This window comes from Caretta caretta, chromosome 11 (genome assembly GCF_965140235.1).
Source record: "Caretta caretta isolate rCarCar2 chromosome 11, rCarCar1.hap1, whole genome shotgun sequence".
Taxonomy (NCBI): domain Eukaryota; kingdom Metazoa; phylum Chordata; order Testudines; family Cheloniidae; genus Caretta; species Caretta caretta.
Genome location: NC_134216.1, coordinates 29,254,249 through 29,273,529, shown reverse-complemented (window position 1 = coordinate 29,273,529; position 19,281 = coordinate 29,254,249). Strand labels below are relative to the sequence as shown.

Below are 19,281 nucleotides of genomic sequence, written 5' to 3'. Positions count from 1 at the left end.
TTTTGCTAGTGGCTCAAACCTGCCGTTCACTCAGCTAACCTCATCACTGGCCAGCAAGGGGAAAAGGAAGGAGAACAATCCCCTCAGTCTCTGCTGATCCACCTAGTCTCTGATCCCCTCAGTCTCTGCTGATCCTTCCCCTCTGGTGGGACCCACAGTCCAGGTCAACTCCTCTTATATTCAGTAGCGGGGAAGAGGGATGGCGGGAAACCCAGGCCCGCCCTCTACTCCAGGTTCCAGCCCAGGACCCCGTGGATCACAGCTGTCTACAGTGTTTCTTTAACAGCTGTGTGACAGCTACAACTTTCTGGGCTACTTCCCCATGGCTTCCTCCCAACACCTTCTTTATCCTCACCACAGGACCTTCTTCCTGATGCCAGATAGCGTTTGTACACCTCAGTCCTCCAGTCCTCTCAGGTCCTTGCACACCCTTTACTGACTGAAGTGAGGTCCTTTTTAAACCAGGTGCCCTGATTAGCCTGTGTCATAAATATAAAGGAAGGGTAAACTCCTTTAAATCCCTCCCGGCCAGAGGAAAAACCCTTTCACCTGTAAAGGGTTAAGAAGCTAGGATAACCTCGCTGGCACCTGACCAAAATGACCAGTGAAGAGACAAGACACTTTCAAAACTGGAGAGGTGGGGGAAGGAAACAAAGGTTCTCTCTATGTGTTGCTTTTGCTGGGACCAGAGCAGGAATGGAGGTTAGAACTCCTGTAAAGGGCTAATAAGCAATCTAATTAGATATGGGTTAGAGTCTGTTTTGTTTAAATGGCTGAGAAAATAAGTTGTGATGAACGGAATGTATATTCCTGTTTTTGTGTCTTTTTGTAACTTAAGGTTTTGCCTACAGGGATTCTCTATGTTTTGAATCTGATTACCCTGTAAGGTATTTACCATCCTGATTTTACAGAGGTGATTCTTTTACTTTTTCTTCAATTAAAATTCTTTTTAAGAACCCGATTGCTTTTTCCTTGTTCTTAAGATCCAAGGGTTTGGGTCTGTGTTCACCTATGCAAATTGGTGAGGATTTTTTTCAAGCCTTCCCCAGGAAATGGGGTGTAGGGTTTGGGAGGATTTGGGGCGGGGGGGGAGATGTTTCCAAGCGGGCTCTTTCCTAGTTATATATTTGTTAGACGCTTGGTGATGGCAGCAATAAAGTCCAAGGAAAAAAGGTAAAATAGTTTGTACCTTGGGGAAGTTTTAACCTAAGCTGATAAAAATAAGCTTAGGGGGTTTTTCATGCAGGTCCCCACATCTGTACCCGAGAGTTCAGAGCGGCGAAGGAACCTTGACAGCCTGCCTGTCTTTACTGGTTCTAGCAGCATCTTAATTGGATCCAGGCATCCTAATTAACCTACCTGCCTGCCTTAATTGGTTCCAGCAAGTTCCTGATTGTTCTGGAACAGCCCATTACATTACTTGGGGAAAAGGGACCTGCTTAATCTGGGGCTAATATATCTGCCTTCTATCACTCTCCTGTAGCCATCTGGCCTGACCCTGTCACACTGGCTACTACAAATATGTCTTGCAGAAATATGGAGCTAAATAAGAGAAAGTCCCTCAGGTACAAAAGGTGAGATGTGAAGTACTGTAAACTCAACATTACGTATAGAAAAATTCCAGAGAAAAAGAACAAAAACAATTCTGTTGATGCTTAGCTAAGATATTTATAGCTGGTGCAGGATGTTTCTAAAGTTTTGCTGACTTTTGGAATGCTATGGTCAAACCAAAATAGGAAGCTGTTTACTGCAGAGTCTGTGTCAGCCTAGAAAAAAAGGCTTCCCAAAACACAAAGACAATAGATAAGAATAATATGTTAGGTCTGAAGCAATACAAAGAAATGGTGAAACCCTTATCGGTTTTAAACAACTTTAGTATACATAGAAATAAAGTGAACCTCAAATTTTGAGACAGCTGAACAACTGCACTGCTGCCTCCCAGACTGGTTGTCAAGATATTGGCCTTCCTTTCTGTATTATGCTATATTAATTTTTGACTAAATCTTTGATTAATCAAGGTGTTTAAGCCTCGCTATTTGACTTCTCTTGTTACTGATTTAAACTGAAACCGTAACAGTATGGAAAACCTCAGCACTAGAAGATCATATAAACCTAATCCCAGTAATATAAAATTGATAATTTTATCTCAGAAAAGAAGAGTCAAAGACAACTCTCACTATTGGCTACTAACTTTAGACTGAAGATAAGACTTACCAACACTGAGGTCCCGATCCAGAAAGTTTCCTAGCTTCCATTGATTTCAATGGAATTTAGGAGCCTAAATACCTGTGTGAATCTGGTCCTTAGTTACTACAGAAGGACATTATCATATTCCTTACGCATGCAGGACACACCGAAAATGGTTGGAGCTACAGCAACACAATAAAAGCTTATTATGATTATTCTGTTTAATGAAGAGACCATTATTTTTCTTTTTTAAAAAAATAAAAATAAAAATAACCTAGGTTGAAACCCTGATATCATCAAAAACAATTTACAGTAGTAACTTCAGAATATGAAAATACAAGACTATTTTTAAACCAGATCTAAAATGCTGTTTTCCCACTGCGTTTATTGTAAATTCAAAACTGCATCATTCCAAAATTAGTATACCGGAATGTTACAGTGTATATTCTCTCTTTCCTGTTATTAGCCTCAGTAATATTTCTCAAGCAATCATGCAGAAACAAAAGTCCTTTAAAAATATACAGCTCTCACAATATCGAACAGAAAATCTAATTCCTCGAGCTATTTTTCCTAGTGTTGTTCATTTAAGCAATTCATAACACAATAATTAATTTAGGCTTTTCAAGAGGAAGAAATTTAGTTCTCCCATATTTTCAAGAAAAATATATTTGTCCCCTTTTATTCTACTGTCTCATAAGAGACTAGCACTTGAAAGTCTTACAATAATAGTCTTACAAGGTTTCTTATTCTTTATTTCTTATATCTAAGTGTTGTCCCTAATTTTGCTGCTTTGTTGCTAAAGTTCTTTGTCAACATATTGAGAGGCATAATTTTCAATGTGTGTAGAGTTTACTTGTTTGTGGTTTGTTTGCATTGTGGTTCGTTTGTTTGTTATGGCTGGTTCACACAGAATACAGTATAGGATTTACTGCTACAAATAAAGTAACGTAACCTAAAGCGGCAAAAGAATTTCCAACCTAAATCAAGTTATAAAACTTTCCCCTTCATTATTTATACTTTCTAGGAAGTACTTTGCCAGCACGCCAAGAAACTTAAACTGATATAGCAGAGACTCAAAAATTACATGGTTATAGGACAACGCTCCAGATAGACATTCCAGTTATAGCATTGTCCTACTTTCAATAAGCACTCCATATAAATTAGAAGACAAAGAACTCAGTAACTTTCTTCTGAGGGTGGAGTGCATGCATTAGCATACTTACCACAACCGCTTCAGTTTCCTTCTTTGTACCTTCAGAAGGCTATCCAAATTACAATAGACCTGAAAACAGTGTTCTGTCTGATTTGGAAGAAGACTACACTAGAACAGTGGTTCTTAACTAGGAGCACGTGTACCCTAGAGGGTACGCAGTAGTCTTCCAGGGGGGACATCAACTCATCTAGATATTTGTCTAGTTTTACAACAGAGTATATTAAAAGCATCAGCGAAGTCAGTACAAACTAAAATTTCAAACAATGACTTGTTTATACTGCTCTATATATTATACACTAAAATGGAAGTACAATATTTACATTCCAATTGATTTATTTTATAATTATATGGTAAAAATGAAACAGTAAGCATTTTTCTGTAATAGTGTACTGTGACACTTCTGTATTTTTATGTCTGATTTTGTAAGCAAGTAGTTTTTAAATGAGGTGACACTTGGGGTATGGAAGACAAATCAGACTCTTGAAAGGAGTACAGTAATCTGGAAGGTTGCAAAACACTGCTCAAGACAGGGGTTCTCACAACAAATTTTTGGTGGCCTCATAGTGCAGCCACCAACTCTTGCTGGTGGCCGCTCTGACAATTTTTTCCTAAAATACTTAATTAACTTTGGGGAAAACAAATAAATATGCACATATACATGTCCAAATCATTGTAATTTATTTATGTAGGGGTGGGGGTTTTTTTGGGCAGACTCCATAAAAAAATGTACAGTTGGTCTCTCTGCTTTACTGGACCTAAACAGAATAGAAACACCAATAAGATGCTTTGAATGTTGTCTTTTTTTCTTGTTTCTTTGCTTTTTTTAAAGACTTGCTAGCTACTAAATCTTCTGTGAAAAGTGATATTAACATACAAACAAATATCACTTTTCACAGCAGACTCACTCAGTCAAGGCAAGCCTGGGGACAAATTAAGTCCTGAACAGGGAGGTGGGTATGGCAGCAGTGGGGGTTAGGGGGTGATGGGGTACTGGGGGGGCAGCAAAGGGCCAACAGTGATTGGGAGGGGTGAGCTCAGGACCAGAGCATGCCACCACATGGATGGGGAACTGAGCCCAAACCTCTGTGGCTGAAGCCTGCCACACAAAGGACGAAGCCTAACCTCCCTGTGCCTCAGGTGGAGAATTCACTGTCTGCCTGCTCCTCCAGCTTTTTTGTGTCTCCATGGGAAGAGAGGGGCAGGGCCCAAATCTGCTGGCGGCCCTGAGGGAGGGGCCACTGCTCTTCTCCCCCCGCCCCCCCCAAATTACCTCCCAGGAGGCTGTGGCTGCAAGAAAAGCCCCTGGTGGCAGCATGCACTATACCACTATCCCCTCCTTCTCCCCTTTGTGTTTGATATTGCTGAACTGATATTGAATTTTCAAACTAATTTTAAGCAATTCACTCATGGACAGAGAAGAGATCTGGAAATTTTCAGCCCAAATGATCTGCGAAAAGTAGAAGCAACTAAAAAGGGTCTCTTTACAATGAAAACACTCAGGCAACCTTAACTATCCAACTATTAGATATGCTGCTGTAATGTTATATTACTCTATCAACTTCAGATGCACTCGCTCACAATTCCTCTAAGATTTGCGATCAACATAACTCTCACCTTTTGAATTTCTTTTTTATTTGTTGCAATCAAGCTTCTCATGACTACCGAAACACCTTTCGGAACATACTCTTAGTGACATATTTGTATAGAAAGATGGGCTGATAGACCATATGTTTTTCATTTAATCTCTAAAAAAAATTGCCACAATGAAGAAATCACTGAATAAACCTATGAATGTAGTCAGGGGACCCAAACTTAGGTCTGTCTTCATTCCTGGAAATAAGTCCTTGAAACAGCTTGGCTTAAAGTCCATTCTTTCTAACCACACACCCAACACTTTGACTCGCTCAGTAAAACATTCAAAGCTGTTTTTTATGACAAAAGAACCAAAATACTTGTAGTAATGACCCTGGTTAAAGCGCAGTCTCACATAGTGATGACTCATAACTTAAAACAGGGGTCTCAGTAAAACATTTTAACTCATTAGCATCAGAATGTTTGTATGGTACTACTCATGTGCACAGGACACAGAGAAGACTTTTGGTTTATTAAGAGCTAAAATGAGGTTGTACTACTAACTGAGAATACAATGGAAAATAGAGATTTCATGGAAAATGTAATTGTTCTGCTTATCTCTTTGCTTAGAGTGCAACAGCCACCAAGCAGTTAAATGACCCTAATCTTTTCCTTTCCTGTGAAGTACTTAATTCTAATCATGCCTTACTCTCATTAATTATTGCTCATTTACTATTTTCAGCCATTCAGAAACACCCAAACAAATATTCTCATTCTGCAACAAAGGTGGAATAATGGCAACTCCAGCTGTTGCTTCTGCCTCGACTACTCCAAACTGATTATAAGTATTTTCTAACACATTTAAATTAATTTATATGCAGTTAACTTGAAATCAGGCTTAACCTGATCCATGGAAGAATAGCTGGCATGTGAACCTGAATTCTATATCTGACCTTTACAACTGACTCATCACTTTATCATGTGATGAATCAAAAACCTAGATTTGAAAACACAGAGGCCAGATTCTCTTTTGCCCTGTAGTTTGGGAATTTACACTCATTCAAAGCGAGTGTAAAAGACTACTAAATCAGAATGCAAAAAGAAAAGGAGTACTTGTGGCACCTTAGAGACTAACCGATTTATTGGAGCATAAGCTTTCATGAGCTACAGCTCACTTCATCGGATGCATACTGTGGAAAATACAGAAGATGTTTTTATACACACAGATCATGAAAAAAATAGGTGTTTATCACTACAAAACCAGCAGGAGAGTGGGGTGGGGGGAGAGAAAACTTTTTGTTGTGATAAACATCCATTGAGGTAGATATTACACCTTCAGCGGTAATATGGCATATGATCAGCTCTTGCAAATGTCTTTCCATATACTATATTCCCAGCAACTCACTAAGGTAGTCTCTTATTGTCTACTATTTTGGCACAGGAGTATCTCACTTGCTTTACATTTTTAACATCTTTAGGACTGTGGATGCCAATAATATTTTGAGGGCAAATTATACAAGTATCAGTTTACCACTACTGAAAACTTAAATAGCACTTGTGCAAATACATAGTCCAACTAAAAATAATTTAAACAGGATATTAATGTTCTGTCCAGTATTTGCTTCAACATAAAGGGTTTCAAAACGAGTTGAGCGTGGGCAGGATTATTTCCCAGGCAGAAAAAATGTCAGGCCCCAGATGACTAACAAAGGGAAAACTTAGTACAATGTACAAAAAGGGGACAAAGGATGATACAGGGAATTACAGAGCAGTCAGCCTAACTTCAATTTCTGGAAAGATACTGTTTAATAATTTGTTCAAATCAATTTCTAAACACCTAGAGGATAACAGGGTTAAGGAATAGCCAACATTGATTTGTCAAGAACAAATCATGCCAAACCATCCTAATTGCCTTCTTTGACAGAGTTACTGGCCTAGTTCATTGTGGGAAAACAGTAGTTGTGATATATCTTGATTTTAGTAATGCTTTGCAATAAGGCATAATCCAACATGATCGTCTCATAAGAAAACTAGGGAAATGTCTAAATGAAACTACTATACAGTGGGTGTACAACGATTGAAAAATCGTATGCAAAGAGTAATTATCAATAGTTCATTGTCAAACTGGGAGGACTTATCTAATGGGGTCCCACAGAGGTCTTCCTGGGGAGCAGAGAGTATGCTTATAAAATTTGTGGATGATACCAAGTTGGAGAGGTTGCTGCAAGCATTTTGGAGGACAGGATTAGAATTCAAAATGACCTTAATAAACTGGATAATTTATCTGAAATCAACAAGAGGAAATTCAATGACCACAAGCGCAAAGCTACACTTAGTAAGGAAAAAATCAAATGCACAACTATAAAATGGGGAATAACTGACTAGACAGTACTGCAGAAGAGGATCCAGGGATTATAGTGGATCACAAATTGAATGAGTCAACAATATGATACAGTTGTGAAAAAAGGCAAATATCTTTTTGGGGTATATTATCAGGAATGTCATATGTAAGCCCCGGAAAACAACTATTCGCTCTACTTGGCATTGGTGAGGCCTCAGCTGGAGTTCTGTGTCCAGTTTTGGGCTGCACCCTTTAAGAAAGATGTAGACAAACTGGAGAGAGTCCAGAATAGAGCACAAAAATTATGAAAGATTTAGAAAACCTGACCTAATAGGAAAGGGTAAGAGATCTGGGCATGTTTAGTCTTGAGAAAAGATAGCTGAGGGAGGACCTGATACTCTTCAAATATGTTAAGAGCTGTTAATAAGATGACAGTGATCAGTGTTCTCCATGTTCACTGAAGGCAGGGCAAGAAATAATTGACATAATCTGCAGCAAGACTGCATACTAGGAAAAGCCTTCTAACTACAAGGATAGTGAAGCATTGAAGTGAGATTGTGGAATCCCCATCATCGGAGGTTTTTAAGAATATGTTATACAAACACCTATCAGGGACGGTCTAGGTATACTTGTTCTTGCCTCAGTATGTGAGGATGGACTAGATGACCTCTCAAGATCCCTCCCCTCAGCCCTATATTTAAATGATTTCTAGGATATCTGACATACAAGTTTGTTTCCTGACTGACTTCTAATCGCACTCTCACCCTTCTCTTTCCACACAGCAGGAAATCTGCCCAAGTTGTTTCAGCCCCATACTGTACAACTGCTGCATGGCAAACAGCAAAAAGGCAGACATGTCTTTACATTAAATATTTAAAAGACAAAGTTGAACACAGAAAAATAAAAGGTGACAGAAAGTAGGTATACAAGGGCAACAATCCACTTCTGAGTTTCTGCATCTTTTTTTGCCATGTATTTGTTTTGTTCAGCAAATAACTGCAATAATTATCATAATCGGAAGACTCAGGTCAGGGTCTCTCTGGAGTCTGAGATTCCTCCACAGCACCAGCATCTCAGTGAAGATACAAGCGAACAAGTCTCTCCTGAGCCCCCTCTTCCACCTACCCATCCTTCTCTATAGCCCACCAACTACTACAGCCAAGGAGCAGATTTCAGCGGCATGCAGAGACCTAAAACCCCAATCCCATCAGCAATACTTAGTGCATCAAGGAGCTAAGCAAGGAAGACGCCCCCTCTCTCTGCCAGGCAGCGGTAATCAATGTCCCCGAGGATAAAGATGCCTAATTCCACACCTCAATCCCCTTCTTAGGCTGCAACTCTCCCCGACCCACAACCCATCCCCTACAGTGGTGCTGAGCGTGGCTGGGAAGGAAGATGCCCCATCTGCTTGTCAGGCAGCGGCGCACCTCCCTGAGCAGTCGCGGGAAGACTTTCTCCGCCCGCTGCCAGACAGCGCAGCCCGCCGTGCACCGAGGAAAGAAGATGCCCTCTGCCATGTCCCGCCGGGCGGACGGGGACGCGCCGATCCAGCCCTCCAGGCAGCCTCGAAGCACCGCTCGGCGCTGCCACCTTCCTCCCCCGGCCAGGCAGCACAAACCCGTGAGAAAGTTGCTGCTGCTGCCGCCGCCGCCGCCGCTTCGCTTTTGAGGCTCCGCAAATCGCCCTGTAGCACCAGTTCAGCCTCCGCCAGGAGCGACGGCCCCGGCAGCTTCCTCGCGCAGCCCGGGGCGCCCAGCCGGACGGCAACCCCCGCAGAAAGTTGGGAGCACCCGCACCGCTCCAGAGCCGCCGGGGCAGCCCTCGACTCACCGCACCGCGGCTGCAGGGCGCCCTCCCGCAGCCGGCGGAGCGGGCGCGCCCCGCGCTGGCGCCAGGACTCACCTGGACTCCGCTCGGCGGGGAGCGAGGGTTTCACACGCCCCCCGGGGCCGAGCCCCGCTCCGGCCTCTCCTCATCCACCAGGGGCGTCTCCATCTCGCAGCCGCGGGCGGGCGGGCGGCGGGCGCGCGAGTCAGGAGAGGTGAGGGGAGCGCGCCTGGCGCACTGTCACCTCTGGCTGAGCCACCACGGCGGCGGCTCCGGCTCAGCCACGCCCCCGCCCCGCTGCGCCTATCGCAGCAGCCGGGGGCTGGCACCTTTACGTCACCAGCTCCCTCCCCTCGCGCGCTGCGAACGCCTCCAGTCCCCCCCTCGCTAGCTCGCCCCGGCAGCGGCAGCCGTGGGGGTTGCACTGGGCTGGGGCCGCTACGTCACTAGTCTCCACCTCCCCAAGGGCTATGCGGGCGGGCACCCAATCGGCTCCCGCGGCTGGCGGGAGCGGTGCGCACAAGTCCCGCGATACGTGGGCAGGTAGAGCCGCAGAGTGGCCGCGGTGGGGCTGTGTCTTCCGGAGAGGAGGACAAACTTCGGGCTGCTGCTCTGCTCGCTGAGGCCCCGCGCAGCTCCTGCAGCACGGCAGGGAGCTGCCCGAGCCCCCGCTGACGGCCCGCGGGAGAGTCTGTCACCCACCCGGCCAACTGCAAGAGCCGCTGCCTACCCGGGCTCTTGTCATCGCGTGTCCGGGGCTTGGGGCGCTTCCCTGCACAGACGCGGGTGTTGTGAGGCAGCGCCTGAGAGCCTCGCCCAGCTGCCCCCAGGGGGCTGCTGCGACTGCTCAGCGAGACGCCGACAAATCCCCCTCGTAACTTCGGGAAAACTCCCCTCCGTCCCCTTGGCCGCCCGCGTACAGGCGTGTCTTGGAGTCGCTAAGCGGCGGGGTGAGCGCTCCTTGCAGCGCCAGGCTGATCCCCGCGGGAGGGGAACACGCCAGCCAGAGTCAGCCGTGGGCTACTCTTACATGAGGCTGGATTCTACTGTATTTTCACTGAATGCATCCCATGAAGTGAGCTGTAGGTCAGGAAAGCTTATGCTCAAATAAATTTGTTAGTCTCTAAGGTGCCACAAGTACTCCTTTTCGTAAAATTCTGTAGAAGCTCAAGCAAAAGACTTCCATATCAGTGTGGACACAGGGCAAAACAAGCGTACAAGCGATTAGGTTGCAGTAAGATACAGAGAAATACTGTTGTGTAAGTACTTGAATATAATTGTATATGCTGAGAGCATGCCCTCGCTTTGAATACTATGTCCATCTCAGAAATAGATGACAAAGAAAAGGCCCAGACAAGGGCAAGGAAAGTTATAAGGTGTCTGGAAGAGGAGAGACTTAAAAGAGAAGGTTTCAGAGTAACAGCCGTGTTAGTCTGTATTCGCAAAAAGAAAAGGAGTACTTGTGGCACCTTACAGAGTAACCAATTTATCTGAGCATAAGTTTTCGTGAGCTACAGCTCACTTCATCGGATGCATACTGTAGAAAATACAGAAGATGGTTTTTATACACACAGACCATGAAAAAATGGGTGTTTATCACTACAAAAGGTTTTCTCTCCCCGCACCCCACTCTCCTACTGATAATAGCTATCTAAAGTGATCACTCTCCTTACAATGTGTATGATAATCAAGGTGGGCTATTTCCAGCACAAATCCAGGGTTTAACAAGAATGTCTGAGGAACAGTGGGGGAGAAGGAATAAACAAGGGGAAATAGGTTACTTTTTATAATGAATCAACCATTCCCAGTCTCTATTCAAGCCTAAATTAATTGTATCCAATTTGCAAATTAATTCCAATTCAGCAGTCTCTCGTTGGAGTCTGTTTTCGAAGTTTTTTTGTTGAAGGATAATCACTTTGAGATCAGAAATCGAGTGACTAGGGAGATTGAAGTGTTCTCCGACTGGTTTATGAATGTTATAATTCTTGACATCTGATTTGTGTCCATTTATTCTTTTATGTAGAGACTGTCCATTTTGCCCAATGTACATGGCAGAGGGGCATTGCTGGCACATGATGGCATATATCACATTGGTGGATGTGCAAGTGAACGAGCCTCTGATAGTGTGGCTGATGTCTAGCTTAGAGAAAAGATGAAGAGGAGGTGATATTTCCAACATATGTAAAATAACTGATAATATAGCGAAGGCCAGGTGGGTGCTCCTATGATCCCTCTTTGTGAAATAGAAATAAAAAGAGACACAATGAAATTATATGGTAGCATGTAAAATAAATAAATTAACCTGTAGAATTCACCTCCACAATATATTATTGAAACAAATTGCTTGGTAGGATTTATAAAAAAGTACTCCATCATTTGCAGTCACAGTCAAGCTAAGACTTAAAAAAAATAAGACACGTAAAGGACATTCTGCAGGACATGAACTTCCTGTTGCTTCGTGCTTGGAAGCATGTTACTGCCATATTATCCATTGAGTGGGATTCATTCTGTGATGTTGCACTCCATATGTTTTACGGAAATATGCTAATGTGTGAATATAATGAAACTAGAATATACTTCATGCAAAAGGTCTCTTGTCAGGTATCATTACAAAGCTTATAATGTACTGAGTGTGTTCATCCTATTTGTATGTATCATTCTTGTATCTAAAGCTAGAAATATGAAGTAATATTCTGAAGTCCTATCGGAATTATGCAAAGTGTGGGCCATTAATGGTGGCTTGGAACCTTGATGGCTCCCATTGACTAGGACAATTGGTTGTAAATGGCTCTGTTTATGTGCAAGCCTTCTTGTGAGTCAGACCAGGAAGAATGGAGGCTTCGGGTCTCACAGGATATGTGACCATGTCACCTGGTACTGGAATCCATCTTAAACCTAGTGCTTTCCATTTAGAAAGAGGGGTGGGGACCCAGAGCAACAAAAGATTCCTGCCTTCTGCCAAAGATATAAAAGGGGGTGGAACAAAACAAAGGACTGCCAGTCATGAGAAATCCCCTAGTTACCTCCTGAGCTGGAACTAACAAGAACTGTATCAGGGAAAGGATTGGGCCCAGACTAAGAAGAAGTCTAGTCTGTGAAAGAAGCTTATTGGAACATTCTCTGAGGGTGAGATTTACCTCTATTCAGTTTCTTAAATGTATTAGGCTTAGACTTCTGTTTTGTTTTATTTTGCTTGGTAACTTACTTTGTTCTGTCTGTTATTAATTAAAACCACTAAATCCTACTTTTTATAATTAATAAAATCACTTTTGTTTATTAATTAACTCAGAGTAAGTGATTAAGACCTGGGGGAGCAAACAGCTGTGCATATCTCTCTATCAGTCTTATAGAGGGCAGACGGTTTGAGTTTACCCTGTATAAGCTTTATACAGAGTAAAAACGGATTTATTTGGGATTTGGATCCCATTGGTAACTGGGTGCTGGAGATAAGTGACGTGTTGAGAGCAGTTTTCGGTTAAAGTCTGCAGCTTTGGGGGCATGCACCAGACTGTGTCTGTGTTGCAACAAACTACAGTGTCTGGCTCAACAAGGCAAGGTTCTGAAGTCCCAAGCCATCAGGGAAAATGGGCTCACAGCTAATTTCAGCACATCAGGTGACAGTCCCAACGGGGTCTCTGTGACTGAACCCGTCACACACAGCTTTCTCTTAAGTATCTTGTACTAGCCTATTTTAGAGATAGAATAACAGAAAACCGGGTGAATGGTGATAAAATGACTCATGAATAACTTAGGAGCAGTATGGCATAAAAAAATGCTATTATGTCATTAACACGAACTAACCCTTTATACATCTAGCTAAATAATAAACAAAGGTTATTCGCAAAATTTAGGGCTCTCAAAGCAATTAAAAAAATTAATCGTGATTAATTCCGCTGTTAATAGATTACCATTTATTTAAATATTTTTGGATGTTTTCTACTGTTTCAAATGTATTGATTTCAATTACAACACAGGCTACAAAGTGTACAGAGATGTTTATATTTTTATTACAAATATTTGCACTGTAAAAAACAAAGTATTTTTCAGTTTACCTAATACAAATACTGTAGAGCAATCTCTTTATCATGAAAGTTGAACTTACAAATGTAGAATTATGTACAAAAACCCCTGCATTCAAAAATAAAATAATGTAAAACTTTAGAGCCTACAAGTCCAATCAGTCCTTGCTCAGTCAAACAAGTTTATTTACATTTGCAGAAGGTAATGTTGCCTGCTTCTTGTTTCCAATGTCACCTGAAAGTGAGAACAGGCGTTTGCATCACACTGTTGTAGCTGGCATCGCAAGATGTGCTGAAGATTCATATTGCCCTTGATGCTTCAACCAACATTCAGGAGGACATGCGTCCATGCTGATGACGAGTTCTGCTCGAAAACCAACCAAAGCAGTGTGGACCAACGATGTTCATTTTGATTATCTGAGTCAGATGCCACCAGCAAAAGGTTGATTTTTTTGGTGGTTTGGGTTCTGTAGTTTTCACATCAGAGTGTTGCTCTTTTAAGACTTCTGAAAGCATGGTCCACACCTCATCCCTCTCAGATTTTGGAAGGCACTTCAGATTCTTAAATCTTGGGTCGAGTGCTGTAGTTGTTGTTAGAAATTTCACATCTGATCTTCTTTGCATTTTGTCAAATTTGTAGTAAAAATGTTCTTAAAACAAACATGTGCTGGGTCACCATCTGAGACTGCTATAACATGAAATATATGGCAGAATGCAGGTAAAACAGAATAGGAGACATACTGTTCTCCTCCTCCAAGGAGTTCAGTCACATTTAATTAATGGATTTAATGAGCATCATCAGCATAGAACAATGGCTGAAGCACGAAGAGGCATATGAATCTTTAGCACATCTGGCACGTAAATATCTTGCGTCACCAGCTACAACAATGCCATATGAACACCTGTTCTCACTTTCAGGTGACATTGTAATTAAGAAGTGGGCAGCATTATCGCCCATAAATGTAACCAAACTTGTTTCTCTTAGCGACTGGCTGAACAAGAAGTAGGCTTGTAGGCTCCAAAGTTTTAGATTGTTTTGTTTTTGAGTGCAGTTATGTAAAAAAAAACTACATTTGTAAGTTGCACTTTCATGATAAAGAGATTGCACTACAGTACTTGTATGAGGGGAATTGAAAAATACTATTTATTCCTTTTACAGTGCAAATATTTGTAATCAAAAATATAAAATGAGCACTGTACACTTTGTATTCTGTGTTGTAATTGAAATAGATATATTTGAAAATGTAGAAAAACATCCAAGATATATAATAAATTTAAAGTGGTATTCCATTGTTTAACAGTGTGATTAATTGTGATTAATTTTTTTAATCACAATTTTTTTTAGTTAATCGTGTGAGTTAACTGTGATTAATTGACAGTCTAAAAAAATTATTTATGAACTGGTGGAAAAATAGTTTATTCTATACAATCTGCAAATGTTGTTTGACCGGCTCCAGCACCTGCTCAGATGAATCATTGGTCTGAATATGGTAGGTCTGTACTTCCTAAACCTGTATACTACTTTGTCTGGAAAGGTTTACAGAATATCTAGACCATGCTTTCTTGCACAGAGTCCCAAGTCTCTCATTCATATAGAGGAGACTTTCTGATTTCTTATCTGCTGTTTTGTTTGTGTATGTTGAGTATCTGCTAGTGATTAACAGGTGACAGTTTGCAAGAAGGAAGAAACAAGAATGGACCCAACCACTATAATACTTTGATATAATTAGATACCCATATTACAGGCCAGAGCCTCAGCTGGTATAAATAGGCATAGCTCCATGGAAGTCAAAGAGCTATGCTGAATTGCACTAGCTGAAGAACCTGCCCTACGCAGATTAACTAATGTCATTTCTTGGGTAATTATCATATAAAGAGGATGGGCATAAGCATAACGTTAGGATTTTTAACAGTTATTATGGCTAGCTAGTTTATGGGGCATTGATCTAATCCAGAGGTTCTCAAACTCTTTGTAGTGGCGACCTCTTTCACCCAGCAGGCCTCTGAGTATGACTCCCTCCCTTATAAATTAAAAATACTATTTTAAATCCTAAACTTATAGCTCTGTTATTTAAAATAATTTACCTTTTCTCATCATTTTTAAATTAATCAAACACATTCTTATCAAATTATTGTTATAAACAGAGAAGCTTTTTTTTAATAGTTACTGTTTAATACTGCCAGGGGCCACAAAGAAACTTTGTCAATATCACTTTTCACAGCAGATTTACTAGTGTAGACTTCATAGCATACTTGCTAGCTACCTGTTAGGCTGTGAAAAGTGATATTAACAAACATACAAATACCACTTTTCACAGCAGGCTTACTAGCTAGCAAGTCTGTGTTATACCAGTAAAATAAAAACCAGCAGGATCTTATTAAATGGGATTTTATTGTGAATACAGAAAGAATCATAGTAAGCAGTTAGTTATAGCTATAACATTCCATTCAATTTCATATTTATTCACACATTCATTCATACAAACACACACACAAACACACACACAGGTTCTGCAAGGTTGTTATCATAGTTACCAGCCTTAGAGGTGCTCATGCCAAGCCAGTGGCCAGGTGGCATGGACATGAGGAGGGAGCAGGGCCTTGTCAGATGCTCATCTGATGCTCCTGGAAGTTGGTTTGCAGAATCAGACCCCAAAGTTCTCACTTTCTAGAGTCCATTTTTATAGGAATTTCTTCCTATGCCAGTCTATGGGAATTGCTTCATCATGCTGTTGCTGAATCAATCAGCAGATGGCATATTCCTGACGGCTTCGTGCTGCCAGATGTTATCTTGTTCTTTGGTTCTCCCATTCTTGAGGCTGTTGGGTGGATTCCAGTCTGCCCTCCGGGGGTCCTCTGGTTATTTCCACTTAATGTCTTCTTCAGCCGATGGACACTGGATTCTTAGGCTGGCACCTCCCTGATCATTCAGATATTATCCATACCAAGCATCCATCCACATACATCCTCTATCTGTATTTTAATCACAATTGTTAACAAAGCGAGATGAATACAACAAAAGGTCGGGGAGTCTCTGGGTGCTGTTTCTGTTGTTACAAAGTATTGCTTTGAGTCTCTCTCTGTGTGAGTAGTTGTTATTACAAAGAATTGCTTTGAGAACAGACTCTGTCTTAGAATGTACTAACACTATTAGCAGCTTGCTAATACACAGAGGGAGAGAAACAGTACCAAACACCAAGAGACCTCTTAATTAGTAATACCCTGGAATTATTAAACTACGGGGAATCAAACTCATTTGGGATTTTAATACAGAACTTCTTTAATATGATCCAACATCTGCTGTGAAAAGTGATGTTTGTTAATATCACTTTTTACAGCCTCCCAAGCTCTGAATGCAGCACTGTCGCCAGCAGCAGTGAAGAAGCAAGGGTGGCTATAGGGCACTAGTAAGTCTGCTGTGAAAAGTGATATTGACAAACATGCAAATTTCACTTTTCACAGCAGACTTACTATCGCCCTATTGACAGGTTTCAAGTGAGCTGCAGCTCATGAAAGCTTATGCTCAAATAAATTTGTTTGTCTCTAAGGTGACACAAGTACTCCTTTTCTTATTGCCCTATTGCTGTTGGTGGCAGGCAGTGCCTTCAGAGCTGTGGTGGCCAGAGAACGGCAGCTCCTGACTGTCCCATGCCACCCTTCTGTTTGACTTGTATGCCGGGAAGGGTGGCTATGAGGGGGGCTAAGGTAAATTTGGGGGTGGCTATAGCCTGCACGACCTCCTAGCACTGCCCATCTGACTGTTAAATTATATGTTACTTTTTTTGCCTCGGTATTCTGACTGGTGTGCAGTTCATTTCAGCTGTTGAACAATCAAGCCCTCTAATATTGTCTAAGTCCCACCTTTTTAGTCTCAAGATAACAAACCTGCATGCACAATACTACAATTCCCAGAGTCCAATTTCCTTAAAGTGGTGATAATATATATTTTGTTTAGGAACAATGCTCGCTTCATTATACATTTGCAATACTTTTTGAAGTAAATACACTACGTTGCAACAGAAAGGTGTGTGTAATTTTCTAAAATGCTAGATTTAAATTACATATTTTATAGCAGTTTCTCTTTTGTGCATGTACTCATGACCCCCACATAATAACTTTCTGATCCCCTAAGGGGTTGCAGTCCCCAGTTTGAGACCACTGATCTAATCCAACCAAATGGCCCAGGTTACAGGGATGGCAGTGGTTTTTACCAGGTAAGATCATGGTTAGCTAGTTAGTCTAAGTTTTTAAGACATTTTCTATTTAAAAATTGTTCAAATCACACCACATTACACTTAGTTTTAGTTTGTTAGTTACATATTCAAATTGTGGTTACATAAAGCAGAAGATTTGTAGGGTTATACAAATAAAAAGTAAAGCTGTAGTGAGTATAATGTAATTATAATACTGAACATAGGAACATCTGTATATGTTTTTTTGGTATTTTCTCAAGGAAGTTATACAGACATGACTTCATTTTTCGATATTATATAAATAAGTCAAAATTCAGTTATATGAAAATGACAATAATAGAGAGTTGTAGACGAAGCATTAAGCAATAAGAAGCATGCAGAGATGCAGACTACCAGTCTATGTGGGCATGCTGCATTCTGTAGTAGAAAACCAACTTTGATGTATACTGAGCCTATTCCTCAGTTTTGAATGGATATATCCAAAGTTGGAAAAAAATAATTCTGTGCTTGCTGAACTTTCTAGAAACTTTTTATGCAATTATTTTTCCTAGTTTCCCAATGTAAACTGGTATAAGCCAGTATTTGCTAGCGCTCTCTCCTAAACGAGTTTTCCCTGGAAATTGCCAACCCTGCCAGAAAAGTGCTTTTCGCACTCCTGTGTACTTGCCAGGTGAACATATAGACACAATCTGACAAGAGCATTTACTTTCTTATGTGAGGATTCATTATATCCCAGCAGAGCAGTGGTTACATATAGACAAATGTTATGACATTTTTAATCTCTTCTTGTATCATCGCACTTAAACATATGAAATACTTCTCTCTCGTGATTAAGAAAATTTCAATGTGATTCAGTGATACATTTCAGTAAAATCTCACTTTTTTTTTTTTTTTTAAATCTCCCTCATTCAAATTGATAGCCTTGGCTTCATAGCTTAATAGCCATATAGGGATCTCCCGTAGAGAAAGTGTATCTGACTTTCCTCTGGGGGTTAGGGAAAATAATCTTTACTGTACCTTTTAACTAGAGAAACAACTGTCTTTGATTATATCTTCACAAACAAAGAAACCCCATTGAAATCCTGTCCAAAACTTCTATTTACCTGTAGTGTAAAATAAATATTACTAAGAGAGTAAAACCAAAAATTATGCTAGAATTTTGTAAATACAAAATGCATTTTCACTTGTATAACTGACAAGTACAGTTGTTAAAAGGAGTAAGTGAGTTTTCTCCAATAAAGGGCTCACATCTTGCTGACATTCATTACAAGTTTATTACTTCAATACTCTTCTCAACAAAGCTGTTTTTGACTTTATGGGAGTGTCTAAAGTACAGTTTTTCATTACCTGTGACTCGTCATTCATTTTAGAGTAGGAGTGATTTTCACTTAGAGTAGCTCTTAAAAACAGGAAGGACATAAAATATATGGCCCAATTAAGTTAAGAAAAGTCATTTAGTTTGGGGAGGGTGAGACAAAGATTTACTTATGATTTTCCCACATCATCAGTCTACCTACTCAGACTGGAGAGAAGGTGAATTAGTAGTTCTCAATTTACTATAGAATAGCCAATCGCTTCATGGATGATCCAGGGCCTTGTCATAGGATGTGGAACTTTTTAACTTCTGTTTTACCAGTGTGAATTTGGCTACATGAGTAGTGACCAAAAGTCATTATTATTGGACAACTGCATTCAGTCACTCATGTGAAATGATTTGCTGATCTCATGTATGCTGCAGTCAAATTCTGAAGGACACTCATTACTCCTGCATAGAGATACTTCATGCTGGGCTCACTGATCCTGAGAAGGATCAGGCTGACATGGCAGGGGGCACTGAGCAGTACAGCAGCCACCTACTGATCTGGACCTTCAGAGCCCTACATTGGGGGGGGGGGAGTTCATGCAAATGAACTGGTCCCAATGCCCTGA

The 19,281-nt window shown here is 41.1% G+C and overlaps 1 protein-coding gene across 5 annotated transcripts in view; it reads right to left on the bottom strand.

Moving 5' to 3' along the window:
• GALNT13 (polypeptide N-acetylgalactosaminyltransferase 13) overlaps nucleotides 1-10,063 on the bottom strand; it is a 360,457-nt gene extending 350,394 nt beyond the window's left edge. Inside the window, exon 1 of one of the 5 annotated variants that reach the window (XM_048869442.2) lies at nucleotides 9,871-10,063. The gene's annotated coding sequence lies outside the window, so the exon portion shown is untranslated. Of the gene's footprint in view, nucleotides 1-8,931; nucleotides 9,108-9,215; nucleotides 9,541-9,870 lie in introns of those variants that run through there. The other 4 variants (XM_075117832.1, XM_048869440.2, XM_048869443.2 and 1 more) reach the window with 4 other exon arrangements.
• Nucleotides 10,064-19,281: the final 9,218 nt, after the last annotated feature.